Raw genomic sequence first — 22,594 nt, forward strand, 5'->3', positions numbered from 1 at the left:
AAACAAATTTATTTATTTACAGCTTAACATTTTTATGAAATTTTTCAAAACATGGCTGAAGAAATAGTGGTACTTTACAGTATCTACATATGAAATTAGTCTTAATCTCTTGCTTCCTTGTACTGCATTGCCTGTATCACCTCCCTGTGCTGTGGTGGAAAATATTTTGCAGCTGCACTCAAGCACACATCATCAGTAACTCCACAAACTACTGGTTTGTTTTTTTGGAATGAATGCTTGCCTTCCCCTTCTTTTTACATTTCTCCCAGGTGAAAGCTGCCTTACAAGAACAAGAGGAAAAGGAAGTTGATTACATTTTCCTCCATTATTACAGTTTCACATGATGAAACTGTTTACTATTTCAATGTCCAAAACAAAAGAAAAAACACAATGCACCATTTGAGTGATCCGCTGCCAATAAGTATGTCTTTCTCTCTGCTGGTCAAATTTGATCTACAGCTCCCACTGCAGCTGTGTACTCCATGACAGATGCAGGGCAGGTTGTAGAGCAGATGGTACCATCTCTATTTTTTTGTGACAAATCTTATTTTCAGGTGGTAAGCAGTTGGCAAAACTGTAACTGGCTTTTTGTCTTACCATTTTATTGCAGATACACACCCTTTTGTACAGAAGACAATCTCTCCACATTGTAACTGGCCTTTCCTCTTTATAACATCAGCCAGGCCCTTCCTATTTTGCCTGACTGTGCCAACAGCACAAAGACCAATTCATAAAAGGATACCAATAGTCTGAATGAGGTGAAAAAATTGTCAAAGGCAACAAGACAATGACAATCCATGAAAGTCACATAGTCTCATTAGAAACCACCCTTCAAGAGAAAATCTGGAATCTTCCCGTTCTGCACGTTTTCCCTGTATAAATTTGAAAATTAGAAACAAAATCTGTTTTAGTGTTGGCTAAGCCCCATAATTTACAACTGACAACTGCACTTTCACTGGCATATAATGCTTAATGAGGATTGGTCTTTGAAAGGTATCGTGCTCTCATCAACAGCAATACGCTTCATGGAACGTGAACTTGTTTCAAACAAGCATTGAGTTTCTAAATTATGGATACTTTGAAGGTAATCATATTCAGCACTGCCTCTAGGTATAGTTTTTGTATTGTCATTGCAGTGCAAATTTTCTACAAATAATTTGAGTCTTGTCTTTGTCATAAGCTCAGACAAGGCAGTGACACCTAGAAGGGAATCACTTTACCAATAGCATGCACTGTTCTCTTTCTTGTGTAAACTAGCAGTTTGATTCCTCACAAAACGTTTCAATACTAACTCAGTAAAAGTGTAAGGCAAGCACAATAAAACCCCACTTTTACACTTTTCAAGGGACTTGAAAAAAATGGCATAAACTGTGAGAAAATGTAAAATGTGGAAGACTTTTTTTAAGTTTTACTGGTTATTTATGGGGCCCCCTTTCCATTTTCGTAGTTTTGTATGATATATGTAGATAATAGGGAACAAAATACTCATCAGGGAATGTTTATTATTTAATAAAGGTTATCTGAATTTAGTGCTATGTTTAGCATGTAATATGACATTCACCGACACTTTAACACAACAAATCGCATTAAAAATAATGCAAACCACCCAACTGCCATGTTGATTTACATGTTTGCTAAGCTAAAGTGATGCAATTGGCAGTTTTAATATTTACACTAGATACCTATGAAAAGTGCAGGTCAAGTGTATACTGCATTAAAAACCTCCCTAAACTGCATAATTTTTAGTGTAAGTTTCCTGCAAAAGTGATGTCAGCAGATGTATACAGTACCAGCCATTTATCTTGCTGTTTTTGATTTTGTATATATAGGTGCGTGAAATATTGTAAAGTATGTTAAATGGATGGATATGGTGTTATGGGCGCTCAACAGTGTAGTCTTTAGCGCCCGAAGTATGTTAAATATGGCACTAAACTACAGATCAATCAGTCACCACAGCCTTTATTTCACACTCACTGGCTTCGTCAGATCGCAGCGAAATTGACACTTTCAAATCAACATAGACATTGGGGTTACGAAGATATCAGTCTGTATCCACAGCCAAAATTACAGGGAAGAATTTTAAGCACACATTTACAAAACATTAATATGCCATTTATATTTATTATACTGACTTTAATTTGGTTGGTCTATAAATACGACGTGAACAAATGGGTACAGTGGTTACTACTTTTTAGCAAAAAAAAAAAAAAAAAAAAAAAAAAAAATCCAAAATTGTGGGTTGTTTTAATTTTTTCTGATTAATTTTTTCAATGTGGTTTTCGAGTTCGTAAACACAATGGAAAACTTGTCGTCAACATCTACAGCTGAAATATATTTTTTAATTGTTTCCACTGCAGCATTAACAACTGTAAATGAGGGAACCTCATTGCCCTCATCACTGTCACTGTCAATTTCTATATTTTCTTGTGTGTGAAAGTCGATCACGTCATGCACAGAAACACTTTCCACAATGACATCACATCAATGTATAAGAAATCGTGAACTGGATGCTGCAGCTGCAGCTTTTCCCATGATGAAATAAGCAGTTTTTCACAGTTATCACTAACACTCACATCTAGTGCGTCAGATCTATTTCCATGGTCGGTTTCAATGAATCTCACTCTTCGGAGGCAACTGGAGATGGTGGCCGCCATAACGTCTGTCCATGCCTTTGCAATATAATTCAAAGCATCTAAAATTGACACTTTAAAGAAGACTGGGTCTTTCCTAATTTCCATCAAAGTTAATGTCTTCTGCACAATCACCTTCCTATAGCGTTTTTTGAAGGCATGGATAATACCCAAATCCAAAGGCTGTAATTTGCTTGTGCAGTTTGGTAGCAGAAACTCTAATTGCACATTACACAGACGTATATTTCAGGGATGTGCACGGCAACAATCCACTAACAGGAGAACTTTTCTGTTGTTAGTACCCATTCTTGCATCAGGCAACGTAATTGCTTCTCGGATAATTCCGACATCATCCACACTTTTTTGTTGGCACTGTAGTTCGTTGGCAGTGTTTTTGTGTGTTTAAAACTCCATGTATTTTACATTTGCCAGTCACAAGCGGTTTAATTTTTTCAGAACCATTCCTGATCGTGCCTAATATTGCTGACAGGTGAACTTTACTGTGTTTGCGTCCATGGTAGTTTTAGCCTTAAAGGCAAGCATTTTATTTGGAAATACGCTGACATAGAGACCCGTTTCATCAATATTGATGATATCCTTCAGTTTATATTGTTTCAAAAGTTCTTGCAACCTGCCACTCTGTTTTCTTCACCACATACAGTTTTATACACTACATTGTACTGCTTCTTGTATCTATCTGTCCACCCATTAGATGCTGTAAAGTCCTTGATCCCAAGCACACTGGCGCCTTTCAGTGCCTTTTTGCGCATCATCACACCATTTATTGGAATATTCAACACACGTGCTGCATGAAACCAGTTCTTTGCAATTTCTTCCAGTTCTTTGAATTTTGAATAGCTGGCATACTTCTTTCTTTTTTTTCCTTTTTCTTTTTTTGGAATTTTGCCCACTGTTGCTTACACTTTCCAAAATAGAGTCTCTGTTTTTCACAATAGGGTTCAACATAGATAGCGGTATTCCTAAACTCTGCGCTAATGCAACACGTGTTCCATGGTGAGCTTCAACTCTTTCCAGGATTTTTACCTTTTCTTCCATAGAAAAGGTTTCCCTGTCCCTTTTGGCAGTACCGGAGTTTTCCATCAAACTGTGACAGTAAACAACAACGTGAAAGAATCAACTAACCACAGACTTAAATCACTTCACACAAGGCTACAAACATGCACAAGGCTACGAACATGCTACACACACACACACACACACACACACACACACACACAAAAGCAAAGTCACAAACACAAACTCTTCACACAGCAGTTGTCGAGAGTAGCTGTGTCAATTGAAATCGTTGTCAACCTCAGATGGCAAACAACACTGTACAATGCATATACGAACCAAAAAGGAAACTACCATATAACAGCAAGTTACAAATACTGGGAAATGGGTATCCACTGTAAGGGATCATTATCACAGGGTGAAGTTAACACCAAAACAATGCAGATACAATAAAGTAAGGGTACCACTTATTGTAGCACACAGTACAGACAGATAAAGTTGGTACTGACCCGAAACAAATGAATGTTTCTCAGAAGTTGCATGTTGTTCTGGCTTCTATCAAAACAGTTACTCCCATTGACCATCATGCCGAGTTGTTGTTGGCAGCGGCAGTATACAAATAACGATTTGTTCTGACTTAATATTTGCTGAGTAGAGCATCCTAGTGTCAAGAAAGTTAACCATGTAAAGTATGTGTTGTGTACATAGTTCCGCGTAGTCAGTGCGTACACAACTTTCCCATTACAGCGCGCCCCGCTAAGGACAACAGCACAGCCGCAGCGCTCGTCCGTCTCCGCATTACGAGATGGCGGTGCCATAGAGACAGACCAAATTCTGCTTCCGCCAATCCGCGTATTAATATGTAACGCAGCCAATGAGATTGCTGCTAACGTAGAACCTTTTCTTCTCGCGGATCACACTCGCACAGTCATACATGAATGCACAAGGTATTATAACGAGTGTACAGACCTCCGATTAGTCAGTCTGAATTTGTCTGTACCAGTCTACATTAGTCTGTACCAGTCTATAGTCAAGTTTCAGTCTGCGCCTAATAAGATTACCATATTCCTGTACATAGCCATGAAGATAAATGTATAGACACTTTTGTCAAGTATCAGACATATATGTGAGAATAATATTAACGTACCAATACCAAAGGAACTTCAGATTGTTAATTGTAAATAGCATCCAGAACCAAGTTAAGTAATTTTTATGTTTGTTGTTATTTTAATAAATGTGTGTGAAAATTAATCAAGTTCTGTTTAAAGTTGGTCACCGTCAATCTGCTACTCTAAGCGTGCAAGTGGCATTTCTATCGTCTGACCTAAGACGAAGAAACACGCCACAATAAGACCACGAGACATATTGCTGACACTCGCCTACTTCATTAGAGCGACAAGTCAAATAATCTGATGGAGTGTGTACTGAAGGTCTTACAGTACGCACACCACATTGATCCCATCCTCGTCGCCAATCACTCGTTGCAAATCACATTTAAGTGCCTGGCAGAGGGTTCATCGAACCACCTTCACAATTCTTTATTATTCCAATCTCTTACAGCACACAGAAAGAATGAACACCTATATCTTTGCACACGAGCTCTGATTTCCCTTATTTTATCGTGGTGATCGTTCCTCATTGTGTAGGTCGATGTCAACAAAATATTTTCGCATTCGGAGGAGAAAGTTGATGACTGGGATTTTGTGAGAAGAGTCAGTCGCAATGAAAAACGCCTTTCTTTTACGATGTCCATCCCAAATCCTGCATCATTCCTGTGACACACTGCCCATATTTCGCGATAATACAAAACATGCTGCCTTTCTTTGAACATTTTCGATGTACTCCGTCAGTCCTATCTGGTAAGGATCCCACACCGCGCAGCAGTATTCTAAAAGAGGACGGACAAGTGTAGTGTAAGCAGTCACCTTAGTAGGTCTGTTACATTTTCTAAGTGTCCTGCCAATAAAACGCAGTCTTTGGTTAGCCTTCCACACAACATTTTCTATGTGTTCCTTCCAATTTAAGCTGTTCGTAATTGTAATACCTAGGTATTTAGTTGAATTTACGGCTTTTAGATTAGACTGATTTATCATATAACTGAAGTTTAATGAGTTCCTTTCAGCACTCATGTGGATGACCTCACACTTTTCGTTATTTAGGGTCTACTGCCACTTTACGCACCACTCAAATATTTATCTAAATTGTTTTGATCTTCTGTTGACTTTATTATTCAATAAACGACAGCACCATCTGCAAACAACCAAAGATGCCTGCTCAGATTGTCTCCCAAATCATTTATATAGATAAGGAACAGCAAAGGGCATATAACACTACCTTGGAGAATGCCAGAAATCACTTCTGTTTTATGACGAACTGTGACCTCTCTGACAGGAAGTCACAAATCCAGTCACATAACTGAGATGATATTCCATAAGCACGCAATTTCACTATGAGCCACTTGTGTGGTATAGTGTCAAAAGCCTTCTGGAAATCCAGTAGTACAGAACAAATCTGAAATCCCTTGTCAATAGCACTCAAAATTTCATGTGAATAAAGAGCTAGTTGTGTTTCACAGGAATGATGTTTTCTAAGCCCATGTTGGCTGTGTGTCAATAGATAGTTTTCTTCGAGATAATTCATAATGTTTGAACACAATATATGTTCTAAAATCCTGCTGCATATCGACATTAATGATATGTGCCCTGTAATTTAGTGGATTACTCCTATTACCTCTCTTGAATATTGGTGTGACCTTTGCAACTTTCCAGTCTTTGAGTACAGATCTTTCGTCAAGCAAGTGGTTGTATATGATTATTAAGTATGGAGCTAATGCATCAGCATACTCCGAAAGGAACCTAACTGGTATACAGTATGGACCAGAAGACTTGCTTTTATTAAGTGATTTAAGTTGCTTCACTACTCCGAGGACATTTACTTCTACGTTACTCATGTTGGCAGCTGTTCTTGATTCAAATTCTGGAATATTTACTTCATCTTCTTTTGTGAAGGCATTTTGGAGGCTGTGTTTAGTAACTCTGCTTTGGCAGGACTATCTTCAATAGTATCTCCATTGCTATCGTGCAGAGAAAGCATTGATTGTTTCTTGTAACTAACATACTTCACATACGACCAGGATCTCTTTGGGTTTCTGCCAGGTTTCGAGACAACGTTTCGTTGTGGAAACTGTTATAGGCATCTTGCATTGAAGTATGCGCTAAACTTCGAGCTTCTGTGAAAGATCGCCAATCTTGGGGATTTTGCGTCTGTTTAAATTTGGCATGTTTGTTTCGTTGTTTCTGCAACAGTTTTCTAACTCGTTTTGTGTACAAAGGAGGATCAGCTCTGTTGTTTGTTAATTTATTTGGTATAAATCTCTCAATTTCTGCTGATACTGTTTCTTTGAATTCAAGCCACATCTGGTCTACACTTATATTATTAATTTGGAATGAGTGGAGATTGCATCTCAGGAAGGGGTCAAGAGAATTTTTTCTGCTTTTTTGAATAGGTATATTTTTCGCAAATTTTTTGAGGATTACAGTATTCAATCTCGCTACGACAACCCTGTGTTCACTAATCCCTGAATCGGTTTTGATGCTACCTATAAACTCAGCATTATTTGTTGCTAAGAGGTCTAGTGTGTTTTCACAACCATTTACTATTCGCGTGGGCTCATGAACTATCTGCTCGAAATAATTTTCAGAGAATGCATTTAGCACAATTTCGGATGATATTTATGCGTACCTCCAGAATTCAACATGTATTTTCGCCATTATATCAAGGGTAAATTAAAGTCACCACCAACTATTGTTGTATGTGTCAGGTACGTGTTTGAAATCAAACTCAAGTTTTCTTTGAACCTTTCAGCAACTGTATCATCTGAATTGGGAGGTCAGTAAAAGGATCCAATTATTATTTTATTCCAGTTGCCGACAACGACCACTGCCCATACTAACTCACAGGAAGTATACTTCAATTTCACGACAAGTTAAACTACTTTTGACAGCAACAAACACGCCACCGCAAACCGTGTTTAGCCTATCCTTTCAGAACACCGTTAGGTTCTTAACAAAAATTTCGGCTGAGCTTATATCTGGCTTGAGCCAGCTTTCAGTGCCTATAACAATTTGAGCATCAGTGCTTTCTATTAGCGCTTGGAGCTCTGGTACTTTCCCAACACATCTACGATGATTTACAACTGTTATACCAATGGTTCCTGTATCTACGTTCTTCCTGTGTTCTGTGCCTGAAGCCATTCTTGTGTTTTCCCGAGACCCTCTAACCTAAAAACACCCTCTAACCTAAAAACCCGCCTAGTCCATGCCACACAGCCCCTGCTACCTGTGTAGCCGCCTCATGCATATAGTGGACACCTGACTTATTCAGCAGAATCCGAAACCCAACCACCCTTTGGCGCAAGTAGAGGAATCTGCAGCCTACACGGTCACAGAACTGTCTGAGCCTCTGATTCAGACCCCCCACTCGGCTCTGTACCAGAGGTCTGCAATCAGTCCTGTCGACTATGCTGCAAATAGTCAGCTCTGTTTTCATCTTGCAAGCAAGACTGGCAGCCTTTACCACTTCTGTTAGCCACTCGAAACCAGAGAGACTCTCTTCTGATCCAAAGTGACACACATCAGAAGTGAGCAACCACCTACAGTTGGCTGCACCCTGTGCTCTTCCTGGCATCCAGGAGGACTCCTTCCACATCTGGAATGACTCCACCCGGTATGACACGGAGTGCACATTGGTTTTCTTACCCTTCTTGTCAGCCAAGTCCCTAAGGAGCCCCATAACACACCTAAGGTTGGGGCTCCCAACTACCAATAATCCCACCCTCTGTGATTGCCCGGATCTTGCAGGCTGAGTGGTTTCCTCTGAAACAGGACAGCCGACAGCATCTGGCTCAGCAACAGTGTCAGCCACAGACAGCACCTGGAACCTGTTTATCAGACAAACTGGGGAGGCCTTACGTGTGGCCGCCTGGTAAGTCTTTTGCGGCCCGCTTCATACTGGGGCAACCTCCAACTCAACCATAGGTGAGGGGTCAGCCCCAGTGCGAGCAGTAATTGGGTTGGCCACCGGTGAGGACCGATCGGAGGACTCTGACGTGCTGGACATCTGTTGGATCCCCACGGCAGGCCCACAACAGTGGTGTCCATCCACTGCAGCCTCAAGCTGTGTAACCGAAGCCATCACAGCACTGAAGCTGAGAGTGAAGTGTCACCAACTCTGCTCACATCCACACACAACAATCGCAGTCCCTGTCCATACTAAAGACTGTGGAAAACTAAACTATGCAGATAAACGGACTATTGACTCACGCTACAGAAATCTGCTGTAGATCCCGATGAAAATGCATGAACTGTGTCTAGTAATACACAGATATTCAAAAACCTAACTATTGAAGCACTCAGGTGAAACTAAATAATTCGCCTGTGATTTGGAACTTTTAATGTGTCACAAAATCGGTTTACTTTCTGACGCAAACAAAAACGTGAAAACTGTGGCTATTAGATATTATATTTACACGCATAAACTCAAGAAAATAAAGCATTAAAGCACACAGATGATATAATAAAATTCGCTCCTGGTTAGGAACTCATAAATGTCACAAAAACGGTTACTTCCCTGTTGCTGCATCTGTCTCGGTCGGCTACTGTTTTTGGATAGTTTTCTTTGCTGAAAGGGGTGTTATTTAGTCTGTGCAATATGTGTTGTAGGGGTACAAATTTTTTATTTTGTAGGTGGCTGGATCAAGCATTTATAATTATGTCTGTGGCTGTTGGCTTTCTGAAGATGTCAAATGTGTGTTTATTGTTCTGTCTCTCCAGGACCACACAAGTGTTAACAGCACTGGACATTGTAAGTAACACCGAACGATACTTTCACAATACGGAACTTGTGCTACAAAAGTTGCTTCTCACCTAAAAAAGCAAGAGAAAAACATGACAAAATGTTCTACAGCAGCATATTATATCTACCACATAATATGTTTATTGTTTGTATAAAAGGAAACATGTATTTCAGGCCACTGATGACGCTTCCCAAATAAAATAAGCAAAATGCGCATGGCAACAAAACAAACTGCCATCATTTAGATGCATAGACAGTACATACCTCCATGAATTTAGAGCAACTAAGAGAAAGTCAGAAAAGAGATAAAAATGACTACACACACACACACACACACACACACACACACACACACACACACACACACACAGAGACAGACAGGCTGTCTGTGTGAAACTTTCTGGGCTAAACCATCACACCCAAAGGCATCTGGCTAACTGCACACAATAAGTAATTTCTCAACAGATACCTATCCAGCTGTATGGATTCCTAGGTTCTACCGTTTCTATAAGCTTTTGCAAATGAGTAGACTTTAAATAGTAAAGCATTAAATACCACGCTGAAGCAGTAGTTAGTATGTGCAATAGTACTGGGAAGCATCTGTAGGTAGGTTGTGTGTGTCTAGCAGTGGACAGTGGGGTTAACTGTAACCACAATGAGAGTTTTTATTTTAAAGTTAAGCACAAAAAGTATTCAGCATACATGCAAACACTTCAGTGGTTTGTTGCACAGCAAGTGTGAGATGTCAAGGGCAGTCTTTTATGTATTTACAGACACGATGTCATCAGGTGTCAAATAATGCTGTGTCGCTGATTGTTTTCAGGATACAGACTGGTGACTGCCAATATATATCAACTAGTTTAGTGGAGTTAGAGGCATGGTGCCAATCCACCACAGCTAGCACTCAAGACTATACTCGGGGAAATAACTCTTGAGGGCAGATCTGGGAACTGAGCTCTGCAGTCCTGGGCCAGGAGCTGGTGAAATCATTAGGTTGGCGCGTAAGTTCATAGCATTTTTGTTTTTCATGTTGGTGTTCCTGTTTCTATGGGTTTATTTATCGATTTCCATTTGCATTTCTAGTTCACTGTTGCTACTTGAGTTTACATATTGTCATTTATAGACAGTGATTGGAGCTCTTGATGCTAGAAAATTGTATGACAACTGGAGACATTGGAGCATTTACAAAATATTCTTCTGTTTGAGTTCAATAGATGGGTGACAGCAGCAGAAGCAGCCAGAAAATATTTGTGCCATGTGCGGGAATAATGCCATTGGACAGAACACAGCAAGAAAATAGTTTTCTCTTATTAACCTTGCTTGGTGTCTAGGATGTTTTCAGACTCCAAGGTTTTCTTAACTACAAGAAACAGTTTTATCATGGATGTAGGTCACATATTTTCCAGATGTGCTTTTAATGGACATTTTATTAGAACTGGGCAAAATATGTATTATTGTTTCATGATTCATAGTGCAGTAATCTGAAATTTTTGCGTTGGGGTCAGAAAATACCCCAGGTATACAATAACAATATTATGAAAAGGAAAGTTGCCACTCACCACATAGCGGAGATGCTGAGTTGCATATAGGCACAACAGAAAGAATGTCACTAATAAAGTCTTCGGCCAATAAGACTTTCGTCAAAAATAGAACGACACACACACACACACACACACACACACACACACACACACACACACACACACACAAATGCAACTGACACACGACTGCAGTCTCAGGCAACTGTAGTCATACTGCGAGCAGCACTACCACTACATGATGGGAGTGGTGACTGGGTGGGGGTAAGCAGGAGGTTGGGACAAGGAGGGGGAGGAATGGTAGGGTAGGGGAGACTGACAGTGAAGTTCTGCAGGTTAGACAGAGGGCAGGGGAGAGATGGCGAGGGGGGGGGGCAGGGGGGGTAGTGGAAAAGGAGAGAAGTAAAAGGACTCTATGTGATGGTGGAATGAAGGCTTTGTAGTGCTGGAAGGGGAACAGGAAAAGGGCAGGATGGGTGAGGACAAGGTTGAGGCCATGAGGGTTACGGGAACGTAGGATCTATTGCAGGGAAAATTCCCACCTGCGCAGTTCAGAAAAGTTGGTGTTGGTGGGAAGGCTCCATATGGCATAGGGTTGAAGCAGTCATTGAAATGAAGGATGTCATGTTTGGCAGCCTGCTCTGCAACAGGGTGGTCCACTTGTTTCTTGGTCACAGTTTCTTGGTGGCCATTCATGCGGACAGACAGCTTGTTGGTTGTCATGTCCACAAGTAATGCAGCACAGAGGTAGCAGCTTAGGTTGTATATCATACGACTGGTTTCACATGTAGCCCTTCCTTTGATGGGATAGGTAGCAACATGCACAGTGCCACCTCAGAAAGATCTCCGCCGTGCTCACTTCCTACTCTCATCTTGGAGTACCACTGTCCAGCACCTCTACAACAATCTACAACCCCCCCCCCTCTCCAAGTCCCTTCACAGCTGATGACAAACCCTGGATTGCAGACCTACTACACTTACTCCACCTTCCAAAACTCCCTCCCACCACCAAATAGAATCCAGAACCTAAACAGACCCGTAACACAGTCATGAACCTTTCCTCCAGAAGCCTTAGCCCCCCAAAGGCCTCACCTTTTGCCCCACTCCCAAATTCAATCATGAAGGAATTGTTAAAGACCTTCTCTCCTTCTCCCAGTCCCTACAGTGGAAACACTTTTTTACCACCAACCCTACCAATCAGACTAAACCAAAGACCAATGTTGAACCCTCCCTAATTCGTTCACTCCTCCATCCAACCATGATCCACCCCCACTGCCCCCTAATCACCCCATTAACTTTCCAGAATTTCTTAACCTCGCACCTTGCCTCACCATCATTCCCCAAATCCTTCAACATGCAAATTAATTTTACATCTGCAAAAAGAACCGCAGTTCACCATCTAAAAACTGATCCCGACCTTATAATCCCACCTGTGGACAAAGGATCCACTTTGAACTGCAAGGATTTCCTGGCAGAAGGACACCGTCAACTGTCAGATACATCCACTTTCAAACCTTGCCACAGTGACACCATTCCAGAAAGCCAGCAGAATCTCCAGTCACTCCTTATATCCTTAGGCCCATCCCAGAACCTCACCCTGGAATCCATCTGTCTGCTCATCCCTACCACTCCCCGCACTCCTACCTTCTACATGCTTTCTAAAGTCCATAAAAGTTCAAAAAGGGGTCCACTATTCAGGAACACTCATCTTCAATAATTTTCCAGCAAACATAAAAAATTTAGTTACAAATAAAGATCAGTTTAAAAGGAGCCTGAAAGACTTACTAGTGGCCAACTCCTTCTACTCCATTGACGAATTTTTAATAGAAATAAATGATGTATATATTCATACTATTAGTATTGTTATTTCAGCAACAACAAAAAAAAAAAATAAAAAAATAAAAAAATGACATGCTCCACATCCACGAGGATCTCCTCAGCACGGATCTATGGAACGTAAACTAATCTAATCTAATAAACCCAACCACCCAGGACACCCCATTGTGGCCTGTTACTGTGCCCCCACTGAGAGAATCTCTCATAGACCAACACCTTCAATCTATTACCTGGAAACTACCTTCCTACATAAAAGATACCAACCATTTCCTCCACTGACTCTCCACAGTTTCTGACCCTTTACCACACGGTGTCCTGTTCATTATTATTGATGCCACCTCCCTTTACGTTAACATCCCTAATGCCCATGGCCTTACCGCTGTTGAACACTAGTCGCCATGACCAACTATATCCACAACCACAGTTACTTCTCCTTTGAAGACATTACCTAAAACAAATACGGGGCACGGCTATGGGCACCCGCATGGCACCATCCTCTGCCAATCTATTCATGGACCACCTACAGGAATCCTTCCTAAACACCCAGAATCCTAAACCCCTTGCCTGGTTCAGATTCACTGATGACATCTTTGCGATCTGGATGGAGGCTGAGGACATCCTATTCGCATTCCTCCCGAACCTCAACAACTTCTCCCCCATTTGCTTCAACTGGTCCTACTCAACCCAACAAGCCACCTACCTAGATGTTGACCTCCACCTCAAAGATGGCTACATCAGTACCTCGGTCCATATCAAACCTACTAACCACCAACATTACCTCCACTTCGACAGCTGCCACCCATTCCATACCAAGTAGTCCCTTCCATACAGCCTAGCCAGCTGTGGTTGTCACATCTGCAGTGATGAGCAGCCCTCACGAAATATACCAAGGGTCTCACTGAAGCCTACACAGACCATAATTATCATCCCAATTTTGGACAAAAACAAATATCATGTGCATTATCTTTCCAGTCTCCCACCACCTACCTGAGTCCCACCGTCCATCCACAGAGGTGCATTCCCCTCGTAACTCAGTACCACCCAGGACTGGAGCAACTGAATTACATTCTCCGAAAGGGTTTTGACTGCCTCTCATCATCCCTTAAATGAGAAATGTCCTGTCCACAATCCTTCCCACTCTTCCAACAGTGGTATTCCACTGTCCACCGAACCAACACAATACACTCATCCATACCTACACAACCCCTGCTCCCAATCACATACCTCATGGCTCATACCCCTGTAGTAGACCTAGACGCAACACCTGTCCCATACATCCTCCCACCACCACCTACTCCAGTCCGGTCACAAACATCATCTTTCTCATCAAAGGCACGGCTACCTGTGAAACCAACCATGTGATATACAACCTAAGCTGCATCCTCTGTGCTTCATTCTTTGTGGACATGACAACCAACAAGCTGTCTGCATGAATGGCTACCAAAAAACTGTGTCCAAGAAACAAGTGGACCACCCTGTTGCATAGCAGGCTGCCAAACATGACATTCTCCATTTCAATGACTGCTTCACACCCTGTGCCATATGGATCCTTCCCACCAACACCAGCTTTTCTGAAATGCACAGGTGGGAACTTTCCTTGCAATACATCCTACGTTCCCATAACCCTCCTGGCCTCAACCCTTGTTAGTCATTGTCCTCACTACACATCCGTCATTCCACCATCGCACCCAGTCTTTTTTATTACTCTCTTTTTCTGCTACCCTCCCCCTCGCCACCTCTCCCCTGCCCACAAGTCTAGCCTCCCAACTGCACATAGCTGCCCTACACGCTCTCCACCTCATTCCTCCACGCTCCTCAGCAGCACTGCACTGTCCGCCACCCCTAACCTACTATTATCCCTCCCCCTCTCCGCCCCAGCCTTCTCCTTACCCCCACCCTGGCGCCACTCCCATGGGATTTTACAGGTATACAATGTCAGTTGTTCAATGTTATATTTTCATTTTATTACAAAAACAAAAGCTCGGTAACAGTACTATTTCTCAACTGACATTTCTATGTATTTTGTAACCAATTTGTATATTATATATATGCATGCACTGTTGGAGCAAATTAGCAGTTAGGAAGTAGGTTTTATTGAAGTAAGGTGTGATAGTACATTTTATTCATAATAGATGATGATATATGCTTTGAAAGGGGTTACAGACTCAATCAAGTTTCAGCAGGTATGCTTAAGAGTGATAATGATAAAGAATCAATTTTTGGAAATGGGGATGAGAATGAGGCTGATGTGGATGTGATACAGGAAGATATACAAGTTGGAGATGAAGTGGATGTGAATGGATGAGAGAAAGAAGATATCAGTATTTAGGAAACTAGTGAGCCCACTCTTGTATATTGATGTTGATATCTAACACATGATATAGTATCACCTGACTTGTGCAAATATTCCACGTCACTTTAGACCACAATTACAGACATGGATAGATTGTCTCAGACTTTTTATCATCAATCACAGGCAGAGTGTAATAGAAATGCATACCAATAATGGTACCGAAGACAGTAAAATCCTACAACCATGTCTTCAATGCTGGACTGAACTTCACTCTACAGAACTACAGGCATTCTTTCATCTTTTTTCGACTAATAATAAATGGTTTATATAAGGCACGTGGAAAGTCTTTGAGTGAATTTCAGACAGATGAATATGACCTATTTTTTGAGCCACAATGAGCTTTTTATGATTTGTGATATTCTGATTTGCCTCTGGTTCGATGATGAACTTACAATGGAAGAAAGAAAAACAGTTTCTGGATCAAAAGTTGCAACTATTCAGGCTTTGTTTGAAATGTTCATTGATGTACACATTTCGTCTTATATCCCTAGGCCTTATATTATTATTGATGAGCACCTGTGTCAATTCAAGATGCACACTCCTTAAAAACCTGGAAAATACAGGATAAAAATGTGTGCTACTGCAGATTATAAGATCAATCTATATCTTTTTATAAAAGGCAAATCCTGACTGACTGACTCATCATTGACCAGCCCAAAGTACTAAGGAGAGAAACTTGAAATTTGCAGAAGGCGTTGATTTTATATTTTAGACATTGTTTATGATGGGATTTTATGAAATTCCACCCCTAAGGGAGTGAAATAGGGCATGAAAAAATGTTATAAAAATATTTCACTATATCAGAACTGTGTTAAAGCTAAATATATGAAAAACTGTTATTTCACTTCTTGGTTAGAAATACAGGATAGGGTAGTGAAAGTTTCTATGGAAATATCACCAAAAGAACTCATGAAACAGGATTAACAAAAGCCTCCAACTCCTGCTACCAGAATAACTTTTTGGTTATAAGTGCAATCGGAACAGACCATGCTTCTATGGCCTTAATTAGTGCGAAGGTGTTGCAATTTGTGAACAATATAAAAATTCCTTTAAATAATAATTAAAAAATCTCTGCAGACTATACAGTCTACGCGAGTGAAGCGGAGGACACTGAGCTAGTTATCTCATAAATGCACAACTGTGTACATGGAAGTCCGCTGATTAAAGGGAAATAAATCAATGGAAATGAGCAGTACATGATTTAGTTGATTGCCTGAGGGGAAGTGGTAGGAACATTACAACTGATAATTTTTTTACAAGTTTGTAACTTAATTATAGCATGCAACATGGAGTTGTAATTTCAACAATGCGCATGGCTCTCACAACAAGTCATTATTATTTTTGTGGAAATATTTTATATTTTATTGCCACATAGTTGTCAGACGTTAGTTACTATCCACAGTCAGGAAGACCTCCAGGCTTTGATGAAGATTGTTTACATGCATTAATCCACATGAGTGTACTCGAGAACTGGTAGACGCGATGGACTGTGATCATTCACCAATCATGTAACATTTGCATGCAATGGGGAAGGTTCAAAAATCGAGTGTATGGGTACTGCACGCCTTAAGCCAAAATCAGAAAAATCATTGGAAGACCACATATACATCCTTGCTTGCTTGGTCATCAATTGGCTTGGAACAAAACTGACCATTTTTATCCTGTATTGTTATTGGTGATGAAAATGGCATCTTTCTGCTAGCTTAAGGAAAAGAAAGGGAAAACCGAGCTCAAACAAAGCAGCAACTCCCCATACAAAGACCCGCACACATTCATAAAAGTTAATGTTATGCTCTGGTGGAACAGCAATGGTGTGGTGTAGCATGTTTTGCTTCTTTATTGTCAACAACTGAGGTATCTAGCAGAAGGATTCCAAGAATAATGACCAGGAAGACTGCGTGAAATGATGCTACTCCACAATAATGCCTGCCCACATTCTAAGACTGACAAAAAAAACTTTACACAGGAGTTTGGTTGGGAAGTCATTCTGCACCCACCTTAACCACCTGATCTTGCACCATAATTTTTTTGCTTTTTCTACTCTCTATCAAACAACCGTCAAAAAACTTATTTTCCGGATGAAACTGCACTCCACATATGGTTCTCCAAGTTCTTCGCCCCAAGAGCACACGATTTCTACAGTTGCAGAATTGAAAAGTAACCCCAGTGTTGGCAGACTGTTGTAAATAGTGAAGGAGAATATATTATTGATTACTAAAGTCTCTGTTATGCGTATCTGTTGTGTTTATTTAACTTATTGAAAAATACTATGAATTTGTGTCTCAACCCAATGGTTTGCTACTGTCCCCATCTGATCTGATCTACGAAATGTCAAATGTGTATCTGTATCTTATGGATAACTGTGATGAGTGCTCGTCCAATATGTGTTGTATTTGGATGAAGGGAACGGAAAGGTGAAACCCAGAGCCAACTTGTAGCCTACTCTGTTTGACTACCAACCAAGGGGCCATATCACTATCCAATGGACAGATCATCATCAATAGTGTCACATGCCGTCACTCTATGAGATGTTGTGGAGATTTCTGGTGCATGTCTGGTGATTTAGGAATCTAATGCCTCCAACTCTCCTTCCCTTTCTAGATAAATACAAGCAAACAAGTTATTTTGCTACCTTGATATGAACCACCTTCCTCCAAGTCTAGGGCCATCACACAAGGTATGAAAGTTTGTATGAAAAAGCAACAAGCTTTGACAAAAAAATTCTTTTGGACAAATTATTTTATTCTTTCTCAAAATATTGAGAGTTAAAATTTATACAATTCTGCATCCATTCAAAAAAATTCTAGAATTTTTTTCCACTCTGGTGTTGGTACCACACGAGTCTTGGTTTTGTAAGAGTTCAACAGCTTCTTGAGGGAATGGAAATTGTTGCAAACACATTTTTAATGCCTTTGAAATAATGCCAAATAATAAATTGTTTGACAGCTGACACTGAAGATGTTTTACGTTGGTTTTCCCGATTTCATTGACTTACAGCAAGCAAATTATTGTATACCAATCAGCATAAACTTTTTTGATCTCCTAAATCGTGACATGTCAAATGTAGCCAAAGAAATAAACTACCATTTCCTTGGAAGTGTTCTTTGATGAATCACTTCTGTTAGGTTTAGTTCATCTTGAAACACACAAACAGTTGATTGCTGCTTGTTCCTGGCCCAGACAAATGTATCCATATTTGGTCTCCCATAATGATCATGTACACAAATTTTGAATTTTCTCAGCTCTAATTTTTGAGCACCTCCTTACACCAATTGTCACAGGCCACCATTTGATTTTCAGTCAAACTTTGTGTTACCAACCAACTCGTTTCATAGCTAAATGTTCATGCAAACTTAAAAGTGCTGCTGTCTTTGATGTGCTTAAAGATGCCTCTATCTCATGGCAAGTCACATGTCAATGCTCTAAGGTCATGTTGTGCATAGCACTGATGTTTTCTGAACATCTCATTTTGGCTGATCTTCACTAAATTCATAGCTCCTGAGAGCACAAACATGGCAAAATTCTGCAACTGATCAGTTGACTTCACAGAGCTGAGGAGAGCTTCGCCTACCATCCTCCAAGGAAGCCATGGGTCTGAAGATGGTTATATAAATATAACCGAAACTGGCCACCTATGTTATTGAGACGTAAGTGTTGTGACCAAGACTGAACTTTAGTTGAAATATAATACTCTACTGATCACTGTTTCCAAAAATGGATACCAAAATTATTACACTGAGTATCGAGTCAGATACCAGTACTGAGTGGAAGTATGGCACACATGCTAATAAGCCTGACTGTGCAGGTTAACACAATGAGACCCATTTTGAAGTGTAAAGCATGCAGAACCAAGGGGGTTTTTAAACAAGAAAACACTATCTGCGTGATGCAGCCATGTCAATTTGTTATCCGCAGCCATGTCAATTTGTTATCCATCAGGACACCACAGAACTTTACATGAGGAGTTTCATTTAACAAGTTCTCATTGATTCAGGTAGTCAATTTTATTTGTGTGGAATGGCACAATACAAGTTTCAGTATGGTTAAAATTAAATTGATTGTTGTACACCAGTAGTAAGCCTATCCCACTATGCACCTTATCCAGTATGGATGTATTTGCATCTTTTTTCAAGATACTTGTACATCAGAAAACATCAGTTTTTGAAGAATCCTACTATGTCTTAATTCTTTCCTCTATGTTTTTATCAGAGAATACTGCCAAATGGAAATGCATAATCTAATCATTGTCTGACATTAATGTATTATGCCCTATGGAGCAAAAAATTAATTTTAAAAAAGGCAGCCTCACTACAGAAAATTACTTATTTCAGTAAATTAAGTAAACCATTTATGTGGGATAAGAATGAGGTTAGACCAAGTACCAACCTTGAGGGACCCATATTTAATTAAGTTTTATTCCTGTACTATCAGTTGTTAATATGACCCTGATTTTACTTATTTTGTGGTATGACTCCATTCAAGCAAGGGACATTGTTTTAATACCACACCGTTTCGTAATCCATAAAACTGAAGGCTTTGGCAAGGTACCAAAATAATGCATATATGGACTAATTTCTCCTTTTTAGTTCTGCCAGAATTGTGTTTGTGAAGGTTTAAAAATTGCTAAGTTTGTCGCCCTAGCTTGGGCAGTACCCAGATTGCCAATTCATAGTGGGTTGGAGTTCAAATGGCAAACAATGAAATCTGTAACACCTCATGAAGGCACCTACGGAAGTTGGCAAAATATTGTGATAGGGAAATGAGAACATTAAGCCATCTGCAAGGTCCAGAAAGTTGCTAACTATAAATTTTGCTGCAAAAGGCTTGAAGATCATTTAAGTGACCTCCAGATTTTTGTGACCTCATTAACAGCTGAGTTGGCAAACATATTTCTGCTGGTGGAGAATGCAATGCCTTGCTTCAGGATCCTCAACATGTCAGCTAGTAAGAGTGCTGGTAAAAGCAAGGTCCAAAAACTCAGCAAACTCAACAACTCCATAGATATTTCCTTTATAATAACCAAAAAGTCCATAAACAATTAACACTGGCTTGGGCTCCTCACCATTTAGTTTAAAGTTAATTTGAAATGCAACAATATAAACACTTGAAACATCACATCAATCATAATGTTACCTTTTAAGCAGTCAAACACCAAATTGCTGACTCAGTAACTAGAATATTAATGGTAGAGGAAAGACCTCATAAAAATAGGGCAGGTAATTCCCAGACTAACTGTGGAAAATATGACTTTCAGTGGTGTCATGGATCTCCTTGCGAGTCAAAAATGACAGTAATACACAGACATCATGTTACCATGACAGATTAACAGCAAGAAAGAAATTGTAAACAACTGGAGGAGTATATATCAGCCCTCTATACTATGTCAGAAGCCCATTAAATTTTTTCTTTACCTAGTATATCAATATTTCATCAGTATTATGCTGCAGTGTTAACCATAAGGAAGGATAAGGAGCAGGCCTGACTCAAATTTGATCTGTGGGCTATCAGCAGCTTATGATGATGGAGCCCCACAATGAAGATATCGCACTACCATAATATAACAGTACCGAACTGCACAGTAATTCAGAACATTCACAAATAATTCTATCGAACATAAAATATTCACTCAACAAAAATCTTCCACTTATCTTCTGTATATATATGCTTCAACAGCCAATTAATGTAAACAGTAGGTAATCTACCAAAAAAATATTAGTGACAACAAAATTTAATGAATATTTGATTCATCGTGACCTTTGGCAATGTGCTGTTATAGGTTTTCCTGTATACCTGCTTAAATGGTTTTAGGGCATAATGTTGATGTTGTTGCAGTAGTACAATTACGACATTATCAAATATCACACAACTGTTTGTCAATGATTTACAATGTGCAAACAAGTGACTCATCAAGCTATGTTATGCATTACTAGCCTCTCAGTACCAATTATATGTAACGGTTTTCTATTCTCACTGAACAACCGTGTCTCACTTTAATACATAAAAACAACATAAAAATTATAGAAAGCTGAATATAATCCATATGTGCATGTCGCATAATGCACTTACCTCGTAATTTTGACTTATGTACAAACCGGTGTACACGCCCAAACCAAATGTTATCTGAAAATAGGAGCAAAATCTCAATAAACTAACATGAAACCTTGTCGCGTGTGAGCATTTACGAAACAACTCAGTAAACGCGTCAAATTGCGAAACAATTTTAACGAAAGAAAGATTTAATATGAGAAGTGCTTACAGCTCCACCTACTAAAAGATGAATGAGAATGAACAGGATAGTGATTATGTTGTAAATAAATGTCAAAATTGCCATAGCGTGTCGGCGAAACACGTTTGCTACTGACTTACATACGATGTTTATTTTCAGATAGCAGGAGGGTGTTTTAAATAGAATACAATCTGAACCTATCCTTTGTCATTGGCATTTTATACGCTCTGGGTGTAAATATTTATTTAAATAATCCTTACCAAAGATCTGAGCATTATTTCGTCTTCGCTCACTCCGCTTCTCTTTCACTACTGTCTTATCTCATGTTTGTTCGCAAAATACGCTTAGCAAAGATGCAATTCATTGCACAGATTTAGATCTTGACCGTCACCAACAAATGGGTTGCTACAACTCGAATGAAGCCTTGACGAGAGTAATGATACAATGTACCGAATTACGTGTTACATGATCGGTTTCGGTTGTCTATCTACTGTTGCCACAGTTCCTCTGGAGAGTGATTTGTGTCGTACGACGGTCTGTTCAGACCTATCGTGACCACCAGCAAATTCACAGGTTGCTGTGTGGAAGTGTTTCAACTGATGTATTACTAAACATGAAATGTAATCCTGTTAGGTAAGCGCTACTCTAGTTTCAATATGAACTGGTGTGTAATAAGTGCTCATTCTTAATCAATTTTCTCCTCATGGACACACACACATTAAAAGAAATTCTAATTAATTACCACATTTTATCGCGAAATTTTCCGAGGGAAAATAAATTAGGAAAACACGAAAGCTCATACATTATAGCATGTTTCTGTTATTGCAAACACCAACAGAAAATGGATAAACTATTCGCTATAAACGCATCTCAACAACTACAAGAGATAGGCAAGGTATAGCTGTAGATACAGAAAAGTATGGAAGTATGAAATGTAACTTATAAAAAGAAGCAGACATCAGATAGCAAATATTGCATCATTAACACATTGGGATTTCCTCCTACCAATAGATTGGTTCAAATGGCTCTGAGCACTATGGGACTTAACATTTGAGGTCATCAGGCCCCTAGAACTTAGAACTACTTAAACCTAACTAACCTAAGGACATCACACACATCCATGCCCGAGGCAGGATTCAATCCT

The 22,594-nt window shown here is 39.8% G+C and overlaps 1 long non-coding RNA gene across 1 annotated transcript in view; it reads right to left on the minus strand.

Moving 5' to 3' along the window:
* The window catches only part of LOC126236325 (uncharacterized), an 88,798-nt gene extending 66,854 nt beyond the window's left edge, over window positions 1–21,944 (minus strand). The window contains exons 1-2 of the long non-coding RNA XR_007544894.1: window positions 21,711–21,944; window positions 21,291–21,344 (exon numbers count right to left, since the gene is read on the minus strand). This is a non-coding gene — a long non-coding RNA (uncharacterized LOC126236325). The remainder of the gene's footprint in view (window positions 1–21,290; window positions 21,345–21,710) is intronic.
* Between the last annotated feature and the right edge of the window lie 650 nt (window positions 21,945–22,594).

This window comes from Schistocerca nitens, chromosome 2 (genome assembly GCF_023898315.1).
Source record: "Schistocerca nitens isolate TAMUIC-IGC-003100 chromosome 2, iqSchNite1.1, whole genome shotgun sequence".
Taxonomy (NCBI): domain Eukaryota; kingdom Metazoa; phylum Arthropoda; class Insecta; order Orthoptera; family Acrididae; genus Schistocerca; species Schistocerca nitens.